The following is a 14,673-nucleotide window of genomic DNA, read 5'->3' on the forward strand; positions in this document are numbered from 1 at the left end:
CCCACAGAGATCAAAGGCCCCACTTCCTGCAGGTCGTATGTAGGCCTGTATCTATTTGCAGAGATAAGAAAGGCCAACATCCAAGCTGAACTAATTTCAGAGCAGGCCCAGCAGATCAGTGATAAATGCCTTTCAAGAGACTCTGTTGAAATGTGCAATTGCACTGTCTTGCAGACACAAGAAAGCCCTATGCTCTGGGGTGTAATTACTGAGTAGTGGTATGTTAGGGTCATTTCAAAGAAATGCTCCCCAGGCAGAAACAGGATTTGGGGAGCCAAATGAGGAAGAGGCTTAGGTAGGAGGACATAACGATTTACCAGGAAGGGGGTGGCAGTAATTTCTGGGTCATGTGACACACCAGCCTCCAGGTCAACAAAGCAACTTGTGACTCACACTGACAATGAAACTGCCCAAGGGATTCAGGTTTTTTCCACTCAGGTCTCATTTGGGACCAGAATCAGGTCTTCCCCCATTAATTCTGTGCTGCTTCTCCATCATGGGCCATAATCACGGTAATGAAAATTATTTTCTGAGAGCGTTTCCTAGGCCAGCACTGAGTTAGGTGTTTGTTCACTCATTCATCCATCTTACAAATCTTTACTGTTAAGCCTACTGTGTGCCAGGCTCTATTTGGGGTGTTGGGGATACAGGGATGGGTAGAAAATAGAAAGTCTATCTTCTCATGGGGCTCACATTCAAGTGGGAAGAGAATTTTAAAATGAGCAAATAAAGGGGCGCCTGGGTGGCTCAGTTTGTTAGGCATCTGATTCTTGCTCTCAGCTTAGGTCTTGATCTCAGGGTTGTGGGTTCAAGCCCTGGGTTGGGCTCCACACTGGGCATGGAATCTACTTAATAAAATTTTTTTTTAAAAAGAGAGAGCAAATAAATATACAATGTTAAGCAATGAGAAGTGCTTAGGAGAAAAATAAAGCAGGCTAAAGGGGTAGAAAGTGAAGAGAGGTACGACATCAGATAGCAAGGTATAGTCTTCAGGATAGGGTATCATCTGAGAGTAACCTAAAGAAAGTGAGACATCAAGTAACAGAGAGAGAGAGAGTAGTCCAAGTAGAAGAAATACCATGTGAAAGGCGACAGCAGGCATATTTGGTATGTTGGAAGAACAGCTGGGAAGTCAGTAGGTATGGTATCGAATGAGCAAAGGAGAGAGAGGTAGGACATGAAATCAGAGAGGTCATGGACCTTGTAGGAAGGATACAGACATGGGACTTTATTTTGGCACCAATGGAGAATCTTGATTTTTTTTCTTTACTTCAGTTCTGGCTGCTAGGAGGAAAACAGAAGTTAGGAGGACAATGGTAGAAGCTGAGAAGTCATTTAGACAACAAATGGAACATTCCAGGTAAGAGACTTCTGTGCTAACCACAAGAGTGGAGAAGAGGGGCCTCACTGTGAACATATTGCAAAAGTGGCACCAACAGATTTGTTGCTGAATTAACTGTGGAAGAGAAAAATAGGTCAAAGATGATTTTAAGGATTTTGGCTTGAGAAAATGGGAGAACTGATGGTGCCATTTACAAAATGAAGATTTCAAGGGGGAGCTGGTGGGGAGGGATCAAGAATTTGGCTTTACCAGAGGTGGACCCCATCCCCAGTGCTCTTTTCTGGCCTCACTAAAGCCAAGAACGTGCATTTTCCCAGCACTCACCCCTCGCATCAGTAAAACTGTGGACAGGGGCACCTGGGTGGCTCAGTAGTTGAGTGTCTGCCTTCAGCTCAGGTCATGATCCCAGGGTCCTGGGATCGAGTCCTGCATTAGGCTTTCTGCTCATCAGGGGAGTCTGCTTCTCCCTCTCCCACTCCCCCTGCTTGTGTTCCCTCTCACACTAGTGTCTCTCTCTGTCAAATAAATAAATAAAATCTTAATAAACAAACAAACAAATAAATAAAAATAAATCTGTGGGCATGTCCCACCCTCAACACTCTCCCACAACCTTGCTAAAGCTGGTGGGAAACTGCATTCAATTCAGGAAACACCTAGTGCTTGTCTGTCTCTGGTGGGCAGAAAGGGCTTGTACAATCAGAAAGACAGTTTAGGGGCGCCTGGGTGGCTCAGTGGTTTAGGCCACTGCCTTCGGCTCAGGTCATGATCTCAGGGTCCTGGGATTGAGTCCCGCATCGGGCTCTCTGCTCGGCAGGGAGCCTGCTTCCCTCTCACTCTCTCTGCTTGCCTCTCTGCCTACTTGTGATCTCTCTCTGTCAAATAAATAAATAAAATCTTTAAAAAAAAAAAGACAGTTTAGAGCCCACTCAGGGCACTCACACACAGACAGGGACTGAAACACACACCCATTCTGCCTGTGAAAAAGGCCCATTTCTTTGTGGATAGGCTTTAGGTTTGCCACACATATAGAGGTTACAAAGGCACTCCCAGGGAATGTAGGCAGAAAGTTATCATTTTTACAGTCTCCCTTGGCCTTGCCAGCTTGCTGTTCCCTCCCAGAAAAGAACTTTTGTGTTTTTCTGAAGCCCTGATTCTTTCAACTGTCATCCAGGGGATACCTCCAGACCTCCGGAGGTCAACAATTACAGTTCCACAGGACTGTGTATGCCTACATATGTTAAAAGCAGCTGCCTGAGAACCTGGCTTCCAATCAGCCTGAAGCTAGGCACTTACTGAGATTACTCCCTCTGGAACACACTTGGCACACTCTCAACAATTAGAAGCTACCAGAACTGATCAAGAATAAATCAGACTACTTTGACCATAATGAAGGTACAAGAGAGAACTAAGAGCTAGGATAAGGTTAAAGATAAGTTTCCCCTCCTACACAAGCCACCCCTTCAAGACTGGGAGAGGCAGCTGTTTTGCATAATACGCAGAAACAAATACAGAGAGCTGAGCAAAATCAGAAAACAAAGAAATATGTTCCAAGCAAAAGAACGAGACAAAATTTCAGGGGAAAAGAAAAAAAAAAACACAAACCCTTAATAAAATAGAGATAAGTAATCTGTCTGATAAAGAGTTCAAAGTAATAGAAGCTTGCTAAACTTGGGAGAAGGATGGATGCACACAGTGAGAACTTCAACAAGGAGAGAGAAGATATGGGGCGCCTGGGTGGCTCAGTGGATTAAGCCGCTGCCTTCGGCTCAGGTCATGATCTCAGGGTCCTGGGATCGAGCCCCGCATCGGGCTCTCTGCTCCACAGGGAGCCTGTTCCTCCTCTCTCTCTGCCTGCCTCTCTGCCTACTTGTGATCTCTGTCTGTCAAATAAATAAATAAAATCTTTAAAAAAAAAAAAAGGAGAGAGAAGATATAAGAAAGTACCAAACAGAAGTCACAGAGCTAGAGAATACAATAATTGAAAAGAAAAATACACCAGAGGGGTTCAACAGAAGACAAAACAGAAGAAAAAATGAACAACCTGGAGGACAGGGCAATGGACCTCCCCGAATAGAGCAGCAAAAAGAAAAAGCTTTTTGAAAAGTGAAGATATCTTGGTGTCTGGGTGGCTCAGTAGGTTAAGTGTATGCCTTTGGCTCAGGTCATGGTCTCAGGATCCTGGGACCGAGCCCCCCATCAGGATCTCTGCTCAGTGGGAATTCTGCTTCTCCCTCCCTACCGCTCCCCCCAACTTGTTCTGCCTATCTCTCCAATAAATAAACAATTTTTTTTTGAAAAAAGTAAAGCTACCTTAAGAGAATAATAAATAAAATCTTTTTTTTTTAATGAAGATATCTTAAGAGACACCATTAAGCAGAATAACAATCACATGAGAAAGGTCCCAGAAGGAGAAGAGAAAGGGACAGAAAACTTACTAGAAGAAATAATGGCTGAAAACTTCCCTCATCTGGGGAAAGAAAGTCTCAGGGAAGGAAACAGACATCCAGATTCAGGAAGCAAAGAGAGTTCCAGGTAAGATGAGCTCAAAGATGTCCACACCAAAACACATTATAATTAAAATGTCAAAAATTAAAGGTTAAAGAATCTTGAAAGCCGCAAGAGAAAAACAACTTGTTACATACAAAGAGATCACGATAAAACTAACAACTAATTTTTCAGTAGAAACTCTGCAGGACAGAAGAGATTGGCATGATATAGTCAAAGTGCTAAAAGCAAAAAACTTTCAACCAAGAATATCCTAACCATCAAGACTATCATTTAGAATTGAAGGAGAGATAAAGAGTTTTTCAGACAAGCAAAACCTAAAGAAGTTCATCACTACGACACTGACCTTATAAGATATGTTAAAGAGACTTTTTTTTTTAAGCAGAAAAGAAGACATTAACAAGAAAACATATTAAAATAAAAATGTCACTGGTAAAGGTGAACATAAAGTAGAGGTATGAACCACTTATAAAGACAGAATGGAGGTTGAAAGAAAAAAGTAGTAAAAATTAACTATAATAATTAGTTAAGGGTTATACAAAATAAAAAGATGTAAAATATAACATCAAAAACATAAAACATGTGAGGAGAAGTAAAAATGTAGCGGTTTTAAAATGTATTCATATTCAAGCTGCAATTAACTTAAGATAGCATATAAATAAATAATATGTAATATCAACTTATTATATATAGGCTGCTATTTGTGAACTTCGTGTTAAAAAAAACAAACAAAACAAAAACGAAAACAAAAAACCCACAAAGCAAAAACCTACACAAAAGATCATCAGAAAGGAATATAATAAGCATAACACAAAAGAAGTCATCAAACCACAAAGGAAGAGAACAAGGAAAGAAGAAAGGAGGAGAGGGGAACTATAAAAACAGCAAGAAAAGAATTACTTTAAATGTAAATGGACTAGAATCTCCAATCAAATGACACAGAGCAAAAACAAAACAAACAAAAAAGACTCATCTACATATTGCCTGTAAGAGACTCACTTCAGATCTAAGGACGCACATAGACCCAAAGTGGAGGGACAGAAAAAGATATTCCCTGAAATAGAAAGATATTCCCTGAAATAGAAAAGTAAAGAAAGCTTGTGCAGCTTTACCCGTGTCAGACAAAATAGACTTTAAAACAAAGACTGTGATAAAAGACAAGGGCATCCCATAATGATAAAAAGGTCAATCCAATGAGAGGATTTAGTTGTAAATATTTATACATCTAATACAGGAGGACCTAAATATATAAAGCGAATATTAACAGACCTAAAGAGAGAAATTCACAGCAATACAATAATGGTAGGGGACTTTAATACTCCACTTACATCAATGAATAGATCATCCAAAGAGAAAATCAACAGAGAAACACTATACTAGAGGGACTCAATAGTTTTATATAGAACATTCCATCCAAAAGCAGGAAAATATACATTCTACTCAAGTGCACATGGAACATTCCCTAGGATAGATCAGATGTTAGGCCATGAAACAAATGTCCATAAATTGAAGAAAACTGAAATCATATCAATCATCTTTTCCAACCACAGCGGTATAAACTAGAAGTCAATTACACGGAAACTGAAGAAATCACAGATATGTAGGGATTAAACAACATGCTACTGAAAAACTAATGGGTCAATGAAGAAATCACAAGAAAAATTAAAAGAGAATACCTTGAGACAGATGGAAATGGAAATAATCCAAAATTGATGGGATGCAGTAAGAACAGTTCTAACAAGGAAATTTATAGCCATACAGACCTACCTCCTGAAACAAGAAAAACTCAAATCATCTAGCTTTACACCTAAAGGAACTAGAAAAAGAAGAACAAACTAAACCCAAAGTTAGAGGGAAGGAAATCATAAAGAGCAGAGCAAAAATAAATGAAATACAGACTTAAAAAAAATAGAAAGGATCAATGAAACGAAGACCTGGTTCTTTGAAAAGATAAAAAAAAAAAAAAAAAAAAAGACAGACAATCTTTTAGCTAGATTCACCAAGAGAAAAAGAGAGAAGGCTCAAATAAATACAATGAAATGAAAGAGGAGAGATTACAACAGATACTGCAGAAATATGAAGGAAAGATCATAAGAGACTAATATGGACAATTACATACCAACAACTAGATAACATAGAACGTATAAAATCTTCCAAGACTGAATCATGAAGAAAGAGAAGATATAAATAGACAATTACCAATAAAGAAGTTTGATGAGTAATCAATATTACCCAAGCGCCCCAATCTGTCATTCTTTGACGAGTTTTCAAGTAAGATACAGACGTTAGGACACTTCACCTGTAAACACTTCAGTGTGTGTATCATTAACTACAGTTTAATATTTGCTTACCGCTCTCCTTTTTTAAGATAAAGTTTGCAAACAGAAATTAACAAATCTCAAGCTTATGTATGCTGAGTTTGAACAAATACATACACACTCAGGAACTGAAACCTCCATCAAGATACAGAACATTGTCATCACCCCAGAAAGTTCCCTCATGCCCTTTGCCCCCTTCACCCCACAGGCAACAGCTGATCTAATGTTTTTCATCATAGATGATTGTGTCTATTCCAGAATTTCCCGTAAATGGAATTCTCCAGCACGTACTCTTCTGTGCCTGGCTTCCTTGGCTCAGCACAACGCTTTTGCAATTCACTAACGCAATAGTGTGTTATTAGTAGTTCATTTCTTGCTTTTTTGCTAGTAGCATTCCATTATGTGCATATTATCGCGAGCTGTTTATCCATTCTCCTGTTCACTGCAATGATTATTTTGATAAAGGAAATGATTCTTTAACAATTTTCTAGTTGGGATGCTTCTGCTTTTCTGTTAAGAATTCTCTCATCATTTAAAGCAAACTGGGTCCGAGTCATGGCTTTTAGGAGCCGTGTCTCTGACATCAGAAAGCTGTGGGTTCCCATTTACTAAGAAGGTGATCTCTCGCCCGTCACCTCACCACCCACACTGCGCCTTGCTTTTCCCAACTCTGGGCATGAAAGTATCTAGAGGATGTGAGAGCTTGTCGGGATGAGAGTAGCTAGTTCATTCCTTGTAACAATGTAACAATAAGTAACAGGTGCCTGCTCTGTTCTGACTCTGCTAAGCCAGCAGGAAACAAAAGGTAGGTCTTCAGGAGGCTTTCAGACCATGGCTTACACAGACACAAGACAGCTAGCTGCACAGTTAATGATTTAATCGTCATTGTTACCAGCGCTGCAGGAGGAGAAGAGGCAGCTGGGGGGAGCCTGTAATAGGATTAATGGAGGGCAGAAAGGGAAGCCAGGGCTATGTAGGAAGGGGAAGCCTTCCAGGCAGAAGGAGCCACAGAGCTGCAGGCTCTCTGGAGGGATGGAGTAGCGCGTGTTGGGAGAACTGGAGAAGGTTGTGTCGAGGAGAGCACAGGCAGGTATGGGAGGTGGAGGAGAAGCCAGAAGGGCCAGGGATGAGGGGAGGCTGGCCAGACTGGGTTTTGTAGACAGTGTTCAGAGCTCAGAGCCCTAGGCAGTGAGGACAGGCTGGACTGGATCCTCCACATGAGCCTGTTAGCTGGGTGCTGTCTGCTTTGTTCGCTATTACAGCCCCAGTGCTCAGAACAATGTCTGGATGGATTTGGGAAAGGGAGGGAGGGAGGGAGAGTGGGAGGCTTGATCTGAAGCCAAGGTTTGGGATGTGTGTCTGACACAGGTCGCTGGCTGCAGTGCAGAGACTGAGTGGGAGGAAGCTGGCAATGTGCATGCATTTGCTGGGGGGCCATTAACAAAAGAGCACGGGCTGGGTGGCTGTAGCCACAGAAATGTATTTTCTCACACATCTGTAGATGGGAAGTCTGAGACCAGAGTACCATCAGGGTGGGTTTCTGGAGAGATCTCTCCTCTTGGCTTGTACGTGGCCAGCCTCTCACTGTGTCCTTACGTGGCTTTCCACTGTTCCTGCCCAGAGAGATCTCTGTATCTGTTCTTACAAGGATGTCGGTCCTATCAGATTAGGACCCCACCCTTGTGACTTTGCCTAACTTTATCTCACGAGAGTCCCTGGTCTCCCAAAGCAATCACCTCTGGGGGTCAGAGCTAAGATACAGGAGTTGGGGGGCGGGGCCACAGTTCGATCCACAACAGGATCATCGCAGGGAAACCCCAGGAGGTTAGGGAAGAAATGCTGATGGCCGGGCTTAGGTGTTGGCATTGAGCCGAAAAGTCTGCCAGCATTGGCAGTGGACTTTCACAGGGAGGGAGGAGTTGGAAGTGTCCAGGAGAACACGGAGGTTTCTGCAGTGAGTGTTAGTGAATTGAATGGTGGCCCCCGAAAAGATCTGTCCCCGTCCTAACCCCTGGAAACTATGAATGTGACCTTATTTAGAAAAAGGGTCTTTCCAGATCTCCAGGTGAGATCATTCCAGATTACCCCGGGGGGGGGGGGGGGGCATACATCCAACAAGCCAGTCCATCTGCCTCCATATAAGAGAAAGAAGAATGAAGACAGGGACCAAAGAAGGCGCGGTGAAGGGACAGACAGTCATGTGACCACAAGGAGCCCCAGTCCCCCAAAAGCTGAAAGAGGCAAGAAAGGAGTCTCCCCAGAGCCTTCAGTGGGGAGTGCATCCTGCTGTCAACTGAATTTGGGACTTCTGGTCTCCAGGTGGTGGGAGAATACATTTCTGTGGGTTTAAGTCACCAGTTTGGTGATAACCGCTAAGGCAACCCCTGGCAGCTAATCCTAAAGAGTAACTGAGTCTCCGGTGAAGGGGTCACCTGGGAGAGCCAGGGCCTGGAGGATGGGAGGGAGGGTTTAGATGTGGAAACGGTTGCTCTGTGGTGACTATAGGGTGTGAAGGACATCCAAGGGCAGGAGCCCGGCTCATTGTGAAGTCTCGACATCTGACCGCTGGTATCATTATTATTTACTTTCGTTGTGCCCTGGTGTTCGAAGAAGTGATTGCTCCCCTTGGACATATCTGATCTGCCCGGAACCTCGGGGTGGCAAACAGTCTGAGTTTCTGCCAGGACACGGCGGAGCTAGTTCTTCCCCCGCAACACTCCCCTTTGGACACCAGTATTTCCGGGTACAAAGTTCTGTTTGTACCTCTTCGCCTCGGGCTGAGCCCAGCTCCGCACCCCCAAGAAAGTCTAGGGCACAACCAGGCAGGCGGAGCCAATGGAAACAGCAGGCGTGCCAGCCCTCCTTCCCTTCTTCCTCCCACAGAGCAGCGGCCAAGCCCTGTGGACTCCGTTGGTAGCAGGAGGCCGCCATCTAGTGGACACCCACCGTCCTAACAGCCTGGTCCTAAATCAGGTCAGGATGAGAGAGAAGGGGGCTCCCAAATCCCTTCACTTTTCTCCCCTCCACGTACAGCTTCACGGAACCAGGCTCCAAAGGCCAAGGTTTGGGTGGAACCATCTTTCTGGTCTTTAAAAGAGCTAAGATGCAAGCACAACGGCATCGAAGCAAGCCATGAAGGACGGTCCCTTTGGCGTCTGGTGGGTCTGCAGGCTCTCCTTTAGGCCCCCGCTCTCCAGTTAATGGCACAGGAGCGGCTGTTTGGTGGTGGAGAGAGAGCAATGGGCCTACTCGCCTCTCGCTTTCATAAACCTACAGGAGGCCTCCCTATGCCCCTGGAGAAGTTCGATTCTGAGTCACAGGTCAGACAAGCTGGGGTCTTTCTCAAGTCCGTATTTAATAGCTAGTATGTGCCTCAGTGTCTTCATCCATTAAATGGGCATCATAACGTACTTGCCTGATTGATGTGTTGTTGGCGTGAAATGAGTTCCTCTACACAAGTGCTTAGAATATTGCCTAACCCTGCAGGCTCGGTACATGTTAACTATCACAGTCCACGCGCACACACACACACACACACACACACCCCAAACCCAGTCTTCTGGCAACTTTCTGGATGATGGCTACAAGGTCAAAACTAAGTCATGCTTTAAAGCAACAAGAGTAAAGTGTAAGGAGAAGCAGGAGAAGCCGGGTTCCCCCTGAAGAGGCACTGTCCCACGCCTTCTCCCCTGGCACTCACCCTTCCCTCTCCAGGAAGTTTCTCGAAACCCTTGGAGAAAACCCAATTCCCCTTGTTGCAGACATCCCCATGGTGGTCCACGCTTACCCACAGTTCCCTGCTGGGATCACATGCCTGTGTGTGATTACTGTTCGGTCTTCCCATGCCAAGGGCCAGGACCACATCTGTCCTGTGCACAGCCACAACCTTGGGTATCAGCATGGTGTCTGACACATAGGAAGTCCTGAATAAATATTCAGTGACTGTGTGATGGGGAGCAGAGGGATGCACAGAAATACACGTGGAGGGCACACTGAGCTGTACATATTCCCCCTGTGGAGGTATAAGGGGACATCCAGGATTTCGAGGAACACTATTTGAGCCTAGCATCTTTTATTGTCAATCAGTACGAATAAGCTTTAAGGCTTTCACAACATGGTCTGAGTTTTGCTAACAGTAGAAACCAAGTCCTTTATGGAGACCAGATGGGTTTTGCAAAAGCAAATCAGTCCTCGTCACAGTGAGATGCATGTCTGATTTCAGAGAGCCTGGGAGGGAGCAGTCTTTATAGCTGGAAATAGGATCCTTCCCTTGTCCTATTCTAACCTCACCCCCTGCCAACAACAGCAGATTCCTGACACAGACTCGGCAGACTGGAGGTAAGGGTGGACATCCAGGGTGGTGGACGGAGAAAGGTGGATGGGACAGTCTCTGGCACAGGGCAGGACTCCTGGTCCCTGTCATCTCAGTCCCCAAACACGTCATCCAGGGGACATCACCAACACCCACATTTAGGACACTCTGCAGAGCAAGGGTGCCCTCACTGATGAGGATCCAGCTGCAGACCCTGTCTCTCCTGCTCCATCCCACTCCAGAGTGGCTGACCCCGTCTGCCGGGACCGATGAGGGGGATGGCTACAAGGTCAGCGAGTCTAGATAAGAAAATGGCACTGTCGGGATCACACCTGAGCACTCAGAAACCAACCGATGGTTGGCGCCGCACGTCATCTCCTTCTCCACTCTGTAGGCCAGGTGGGTGCAAGGCTATCTTGAGCTCTGGAACCACAGCAACGGGAGGAATGGAACTTGTGAATTGCCTCTTGGTCCACACCAGCCCCCATGAGGATGGCTCGATAGGGAAGTGTGAGCGTCCATGGTCAGGGGAGCAAACCACCTCTCTGGCCTGGGCCGGGACGTGCTGTGCCTGCCCTTACCCCCCCAGGCAGACAGGACTCTGTGGATTTCCACAGCCGCCAATTCCCCTCTGCTGACGCTCTTCTTTTAGATTTGTTCAAGTCCTCCCCAGCTCTCCCTCACTCCTGTGGCCCCGGAAGGCTGGCTGTGTCTCTGTGTGGGTTTACCAGTGTCTGCTTGGTCCCTTAGTGGTGAATTCATAATCTCACTTGCAGAGAACAAGCAAGCCCCTCTATTTGCAATTCCTCTGAGGACAGATCCCTGCCTGCTGCCCAGTCCCCCTCACTCAACACTGGCGGTTCTCACTGACGTCACGATGCTGTCACTGACCTGGTAGCTGGGGACCCGCCCAGCAAGACGAAGGCCTTTGGAGCCCCTTCCACAGAAGCCAGTTGAACAGTCCCCTGCAGCGATGTGACACGGCAATTTAAAAGGAAGATGAAGTGACTTGTTCATGGAGAGCTCTCTGGGAGACTGGATTCATTTCGACTTGTTTCTCATTACTTTTCAGACCAGGCCTTCTCTTCCTATCTTTGCAAAACTGGACTAAAGGATTTCAAGCATCAGCTTAACTACTGAATCATGATTTTGCAAGTCGCCGTTTGGTGTCACGGGGGACAAAAACCCAACTCACACAGGCTAATAGGTAAAAGCAGGACTTCGTTGACTGACAAAACTGAAAGGAGGAGGCAGTTCCCAGTGACATACGGGGATGGTTCTGGAACCTCAAGGGATGGCATCAGATACCTACCTGCCTTCTCCATCTCTGAGCTCAGATTCTTCTGTGTCGATGTACCCTCAGGAAAGGCTTCCTCCTGGTAGCCTCAGTCCACAAGTCATCAGCCCATCATGATCAGCAAAAAAAAAAAAAAAAAAAAAAAAGAAAGAAAGAAAAGAAAGCCCCTCTCTAATAGTCTAGCTACAGGAACTACTGACTCACTTCTAAAGGACAGAATACGGCAAACGTGATAGGATGTCACTTCGGAGGTTAGTTTACAAAGAGACTGGTCTCCTCCTGGGCTTGCTTTCTCTCCCTCCCTCCCTCCCTCATCTGTTCCAAGGGAAGCCGGCTGCTCGTTGTGGGCTGTATTATGGAGAGGCCCATGTGGCAAGGATTGAATATTTCTTGCTTCCAGGAATGGAGGACCTCTGGCTGCTCACAGCCACCTGAGTGAGCCCAAAAGCAGATTTTCCCCCAACAAGCCTGGAGATGACTGAAGATCCAGACGACATCTGGGCTGCAGCCTTGTGAGAGATCCTGAGGCACAGGGACCTGGCTAGTTGCACCTGGATGGTGGCCCACAGAAGCCGTATCAGGTTATGAATGTTGTTTTGGGCCCATTGGTTCGGGGAAAACATTCAAGAAAGACAGAAATGTGAAGCCACATTTTTGGCTTCTGACCCACCCCCCCTCTCCTGAGGTTGAAATTCCAGGGAAATCAGGAGATGGTAGGAACAACTGAGAGATGAGGGCAAACAATGGAAGAAAGAGGACGTCTATTCTGTTCGCCATGTATCTCTCTGAGAGGACATCCCCTCACTGGATCCTCCCATGCCGATATGGGGCAAATGCAGGAGGAGACAACTGGCAGTGTGGTCCAAGTCGGCTCAGAGCACTAGACCCAGCCCCGTAGAGCCTCCTAGAAGGCAGAGAAAGAGCCCAGAAGTTCCCTGGTGCCCCTAGAGAAGGCACAGAAGAAATTAGATGAGTTGAAAGCCTGGGACCTGGTCATTGGACTGCTGGGCTAGAGGAGAGATGGCCTGTGGAAGGGACACTGCCCGGAACCCCTCTTGGACCAGACGCCTCCTGTCTGCTTTGGGAGACTGAGGATTAATAAGAGAATGAATTAGTGCAGAAGAGATGGTGTTCTAATGCTTGGCAGGTTTAAACTTATTGAAATCATTGACATTCCTTTTCTCCTTGTCCCCAGGACCACCATGAATGGGAAGGGGCCTTCAAAGAAGCAAGATGAGAACATCTCTTACAAGCCTGTCAAGTGTCAGTATCCAACCACTCCAGTCACTTCTACCCCCTTGGCAGCCCCACTGCTTCCATCAGGACACAGACACACGCATGTACAGGGTTTTTTTGTTTTTTTTTTTTTAAGATTTTTATTTATTTACTTGACAGAGAGAGATCACAAGTAGGCAGAGAGGCAGCTAGAGAGAGGGAAGCAGGCTCCCTGCTGAGCAGAGAGCCCGATGGCGGGGCTCGATCCCAGGACCCTGAGATCATGACCTGAGCCGAAAGTAGTGGCTTAACCCACTGAGCCACCCAGGCGCCCCTCATGTACAGGTTGTTGAGCAAACGTAAGTTTTGATTTCTCTAAGATAAATGCCAGGAGTGCAATGACTGGGTCATATGGTGGTTGCAAGTCTAGTTTTCAAAGGAACTGTGTGGAAGGGTTGAGTCACTATATTGTACACCCGAAATTGATATTACACTGCATGTTCACTGGAATTGAAATAAAGGCTTTGAAAAAGAAAAGAAACTGTGAACTGTTTTCAAGAGTGAGCTCTATCATTTTCCATTCCCAACAGCGATGCAGGAGTGATCCAGTCATTCCACATCCTGCCTTGCATTTGGTAGTGGGGTCTCTGTCTCCCTCTCCAGTGCATTTTGTTTTAATCATTGTGATAGGTGTGCAGTGAGAGCTCACTGTAGTTTTCATTTGAATTGCCCCAATGGCAACTTTTTATGTGATTTCCATCTGTATACTCTTTGGTAAAGTGTTTAGGTCTTTTGCCCATTTTTTTTTTTCTTTTGCTGACTAGATTGCTTGCTTATTTGGGGGTCAAATTTTGAGTTTCTATACTTCAGACAGGAGTCCTTTATCAGGTATGTGGTTTACACATATTTTCTCCCAGTTTGTAGCTTGTCTTTTGGGTCTTCTTAACAAGGTCTTTCACACAGTACAGACTTCCAATTCTGATTGTTGGATAATGTCCAACTAATAAACTTTTCCTTTATGGATAATGATTTGATGTCCAATCAGAAGATTCTTTACCTAGATTTACATTCTGGAAATTTTTTCCCATTTTTTCCCTATCAGATTTATCATTTTATGTGTAAGGTGGTGATTAATTTTGAGTTAATTTTTTAAAATTTTTTTCTTTTTGAGAGAGTGAGCATGCACATGAGCGGGGGATGGGGTGGAGGGAGAAGGGAAAAGAGCATCCTTAAGCAGACTCCCCAGTGAGCTTGGAGCCTGACTTTGTCCCGGGACCCTGAGAGCATGACAAGAGCCGAAATCAAAAGCTGGCTGCCTCACCGGCTGAGTCACCCAGGCGCCCTGAGTTAAGTTTTGTGTAGGGTATGAGACTTAGATTGTGGTCCTCATCCTCCTCGTCCTCCACCTCCTCCTCCCCTCTCCCCCTCCCTCTTCTTCTTCTTCTTCTTTGCCTATGGAAGTCCACTTGCTCTAGCACCATTTATTCAAAACGCTGTCACTCCTCCATTGAACCTTTCTCAATTTTTGTCACTGAACCTTTTTACCTTTGTCAAAGCCCCATTGGACATATTGGTGTAGGTCTATTTCTGGGTCCTTGATTCTGTTCCACTTATCTATCTTTATTCTGTTCCATTTGTCTATCCCTTCGCCAACACCACACACTTTTGATTACTGTAGCTATAT

At 45.4% G+C, this 14,673-nt stretch overlaps 1 long non-coding RNA gene across 1 annotated transcript; it reads left to right on the top strand.

The window, feature by feature from the left end:
• Positions 1-400: 400 nt before the first annotated feature.
• On the top strand, positions 401-13,165 carry LOC123928907. Its single transcript, XR_006815848.1, has 3 exons — positions 401-512; positions 1,276-1,360; positions 12,970-13,165. It is a non-coding gene; the product is annotated as an uncharacterized LOC123928907 (long non-coding RNA).
• The last annotated feature ends 1,508 nt before the right edge of the window (positions 13,166-14,673 follow it).

Source organism: Meles meles, chromosome 18 (assembly GCF_922984935.1).
Source record: "Meles meles chromosome 18, mMelMel3.1 paternal haplotype, whole genome shotgun sequence".
In the NCBI taxonomy this organism is placed as follows: domain Eukaryota; kingdom Metazoa; phylum Chordata; class Mammalia; order Carnivora; family Mustelidae; genus Meles; species Meles meles.